Consider the following 5336-nt stretch of genomic DNA (forward strand, 5'->3'; position numbering starts at 1 on the left):
GTTTGATACTTATTTTATTGGACTTCTTTGTTCTACACCTTTAAATGTTTACCTTCTGTTCTCCAATTTTCACCCAGAAAACTTCCGGCAAAACAAATTGCTTTAAGTGCAGAAGATTGTACAGTATTTATTAGTTATTCAAATAATCAGAAATACAGTAACTGCAATGAAGTGTATTTCACAAGTAGGATAGAATATTTTAACACAATCAACTCAGTTCAAAATTTTAAATAAATATGGCCCTTTCCTTTATTTTGTACCATCAGATGATTAGCATCACATGCTTTAACTAATGACCTACAAGATAGATCCGGCTGCTGCATAGCAAAAATAGGTACAAGTACAAAATAGTATATTTTTAATACATAAAACCCTTATAACTTCTTATCGATTAGCCTGATCGTCCCGGGATAGGTCTCATTCAATTATATTCAGTGGAAGAACATACATTAGAAAACATGCTTCACTTGCTTGGTAATTCTTCACCACAAATCACCACTATTTCCTTTTTTTAAAAAAAAAGGAGGTAGGGAAGCAGACAGAAGAAAGTAAGGGAGTTTTTAATTATCATTTATAATAACCTTTAAAAAAAAGCTTTCTATTGAAACAAATATTAGGCATATATATTTCCGAGTCCAATTTTACTGGACTATACAAAAATAGGGTATAACAATTTCATATTCTCAGTATTATCTTCTAACGTTAATAAATTTTCTATTACAAGTTGGAAATCAAATTTAGTTTTAAATTTATTAATGCATTTCTAAGTTTTAAATATTTTAACGCAACATATGTTGATTTAAATATCTATAAAGCATTAGTATCAGACCCTAATTTTAAATTTAACCTCACTTCAATTTGTCAATTTTGAACACCCCCATGGAAAAGTTATACCTACGTGCTTGCTTAGCATCATAATTAAATGAAGCTAATTAAAATAAATCAGATGTTAAAAGATGCTGTGGGATTAATAAAATTACAAACTATTTAGAAAAACAAACAGTTAAGAATTAAAATTCAACATACATAAAGATATTTAAAAATTATACTATTTTATAATCAAAATTAAAAAAAAAATTTTTCAAAACTAAATTAGTTACCGAATGCAAATTTTAAAAATTATCGCATAACAAATTTAATCAACAAAAGAAAATAATTTATACGATTAAAATAACCACAAAAAAAGAAAGAAAATTGCAAATAAACAAAAGTAAGTTATAATTAAAACTAAATTAGGTTTTAAAGTGCAAGAAATAAAAAAAATAAAGAAAAACCATTCCATGTATAAAATCACTAAATGTTTCAACCCATTCTGCCTTGAATAATACTCAGCAAAATAAATAATGCCATTTATTATGGAAATGAATTATTCATAAAGATCCATTCAAAATTATTAAATTTTTCTCCCATTGCCAGTTATCAGGTTATCTCCATGGCTTATGTGATAATGAGGATATATCTTATTTTGAAAGAAAACAAGTATTTGATATTCAATTATTGATAATAACAATGCAACAAAAAACTTGAAAGAATATAACGATTGGCTGGATTTTAATATTTAATAATAATGTAACAGTTGGAAAAATTTTTTCATGCTTAAAAAAAATAATAATCAATACTACATTACTTGGGCCGTGATAGCCTGGTCGGCAGGGCGCTGGGCCCATGTCCGAGAGTTCGAACCCTGCCGGCCGAAGTTGGTGACTGATGCACATTAAAATTCTGTCGAGTCGCAAAGTCCTCCATGTTCCCTTACCAAATCAATACCTCGGGGGGTACTGGATTGGAGAGCGATCGTTCTCTGATTCAGGTCAAAATTACGATCTGTGGATGTATGAATGGATCCGCCTTGTAAACAGGTGTGACGTATGATGTGGCAGAAGTCGGATTCTTGGTCATAGATGGCGCCACTGAAAAGCAAGAGTACACTCTGCCCAGGAGGTGATGGCCGGCCACGCTCTCGAACCATGGTTAAAAAATTAAGATAAGTTTTTTTTTTATTCTTTTAATATATATATGTATATATATATATTATAATATTTAATAATTTAAAATTATGATTAATTGTTAGACCTGATTTGTAAGTTGTATTGGCAGTAACCATTATTTCTTAAATGTAATCTGATATTTGATTTATTCTTAATTTCTTTTAAATAAACTATATTTAATTTTCAGTTAATTACAAATTGTTATATTATAAATAGTAATTGTACTAGTTAAATTTAATTTATCTTATAAGTCTTATTTACTTTGTTGTAACTGGTAAATGAAAGTACATTAATTGTAAAAACTGACACAACGCTATGTCAGCATTAAGATTCCTTAATAATTTTGTTAATTTCACATCCAGATACAACAATACAGAGCTATCTGGACATTTGCTTAGGGCAACCATAAAGTTGCAAAAATCTGTCATCTCTATCATTAACAAGCATTTCAACCAATTTCCACCACTGTGGTGTACTGGATTTTTTGATTACATCAGTATTAAACATGCTTGAAGAAAATATTTTCGGGTCTTTTTAGCTTATAGCTCATGAGGGGAATCAAACATTTTGGGTGTTCTGTTTCTAACCACTCCTCAGCTTTTTGTAACATATCAGTGGTTAATCTTTTACTATATAATTAGGATCCATAATGAGTTGGGAGAAGAGCTTGGTTCATCCTTTTATCAATTTGCTTTTTATGAGGGCAAAGATTTTCACTATTAAATGCATCAAGGCAAAGCTCAACGGCAGTAGATATATTGGTATTTTCTGTCTGCATCAGATTTAATACTTCGCTCAGTTCTGATAATTGTTTTTGGTGCAAGGCTTCTATATATATTATATTGCAACATGTCCAAAATCCGTATAATGTTTGTAGGAATTTCTACTATAACTTCAGTTGATATTTATACATACTTATGGTAATTCTTAATGTATGTATCAATACAATAAATTTGAGAATTCCAAAATGTAGATTTGATAATATCCATAATATGATTGTAATCTCATCTGCAAGGAGATTAATATAATGCGCAGAGTACCAATATGTTACAATACCCTTGTGTTTCTCTTCAATAAGTTGCCTTAGTTTTACAATTTTATTTTCATTATAGGTACATATTGCAAAAACCTCTAAGCCCCAATTATTCTTACAATGTTCGATATCTTTTTCTGCTAATTCTGCACAGTATTCTGATGTTTTTTGTTACTTTTACAATCAACAGCATTTCATAAGAATGAAGAGTTACCTGTATGAACGCATGTTGCAAGTACTGCATCCCTATTTACATTGGACCGTTCATCTAATAATAATGTAACAGTAATACTTTGCATTTCTTTCTTAATTTCTGCTTATATTCTCATGTACTTCATCTAACAGTTTCCCTCCTAAATCAGGGCGAGTAGGGCCAGAATAACCTGGTCTCATAGCTGACACGATTTCTTTAAATTCCATAGTCGTGGCAACATTGAAAATAATATTATTTACATGAAAGAACTTGGCAACTTTTAAATCCAAATTATTATTTTATTTTTTTTACTATCTGTTGTGCTTACGTCATGCATTGTCGCTAAACTCTACTAAATTCACCCCCTTCAGTTTCAGGTGGAGTATGTATTTCACTTGTAGGCTCAGCAGCTATAGGGCAAGTGTATTCTTAGGATTGCCCAGAGATCTTTTTAAACACTTGTTTAGATGAGCTCTAATTCTTTCAATTTTTGCACTTATTTCTGTGTTACAGTGATTGCATAAACATTTCCTTTTATTCTCAAAGTTCAATTTAGTTACCTCCAAACATTCTGGAGCACTTCTTCTACCACCTCCATTAGACATTTTTTTAATTTAAATTATGTATGAAAGCACAATGATCAAATAAAATTTAGTAACAAGTTAAGCGTCAAGTAGAAAACCATCAAGTATCTGGTACAGTATTTTATCTGCTGCTCAAGCACAACTGACAGAATTTCAGGTGAAATGTGCAATAACTGGTAACTCCCACCCCTACAGCTTTTGCACCAATTTATTTCTATTAATTACACTTTAATTACATATATATTAAGTCAATTCATAAAAAAACATAAGTACTAATATTAATATAAGCTTTTTTAAAATAAGGTACCTATCCCTGCCCTCTCTTTTGAATAAAAACCCCAATAAAACATGAAAATCCCACCCAGGTTGGGTTTTTCTGGAAAAACGGGTTTTTGCAGCCCTGGCTTCTCGGAGGTTACGCCCTGCCCCTGCTTCCAATTCATCAATCAAAATTCGTACTGCCCATGATGTACGATTGCTGAAACTTCTGCTATACCAGGACCAGCCCGAAGTACTTCAAAACAGTAGAGGAGAGGAGGTCAAAAAAGATTCTATCTGTTGTCAAGAATTTCACCCTATAACTTGCCCAACAAAAAAGAAAATCGCGTAATTTATTTTTCTCCTGTTTGAGCTTGTGCATAAGTTCATTTCAATTCTACTTTAGTTTTAGCTAGCTTTTAGAAAGGGATTAAGATATTTAGAAAAGGATTTATAAACCATATTTATTTTTTTAAAGAAATTTTAATGTTCATATAGATTAATCTAATATTTAAATTGAATTTTTAATATATTAAAATTAACCACAATGGCGACTGTTAGAACGGACATAATTTCTCATTCTGAGAAAATAAATGTGTTCAAAATATAAAAAATCCGTGGAGATGGGATTGGTTAGAAAAGAAAGTGGATGGTGTTTCCGTCCAAGAAGTTATCAGAAAATTAAACACAAGTGGTAAAGCTTATTTCGTCGTGCTCTATAATGACATATGACATGGCTCAAGAGAACTTCGGTATGTTATCAAATTCGATTAGGATTTAAATGCAAGATAGATTTAAAAATAAAATAAAACTGTTGTGTTGAAGCATAAACCTTTATTTTAATTCACATCCTGGTCCAATTCTTTCAACACTTAATATTCAAAGTTTATTTTATCACTTTCTTTCAGTGTACAATCAAGTGTTTAAGAAACACTTGATTGTATGGTAATCGGTTTGAATCTTTAAGCAAAGTTAAGTAGAATAGTATTTATTAAGTGCATTTTTAATAGATTTTATTTTTAATTGAAATAAAAGAACATAATTTTATAAATCATTATCTACTCATATTTAAGCTGTTTTTTTTCTTCTTTTCCTATTTCCTTTTAACCTGAAATTGATTATCTTAAGATTATATCTACTTGGAATAACATAAATTTCTAAGAAAACCAAACTACTACGGAGCATGATAAGCAAATAAATTAATCTGGAAAAGAAAAAAAAAGCAGAAAGAGGCGATCCCTTATCAAGTGTTGAAACAAATAATTTGAGGCTATATGAAC

This window comes from Parasteatoda tepidariorum, chromosome 9, assembly GCF_982258835.1.
Source record: "Parasteatoda tepidariorum strain Cologne lab strain chromosome 9, Ptep-v5.0, whole genome shotgun sequence".
NCBI classification, from domain to species: domain Eukaryota; kingdom Metazoa; phylum Arthropoda; class Arachnida; order Araneae; family Theridiidae; genus Parasteatoda; species Parasteatoda tepidariorum.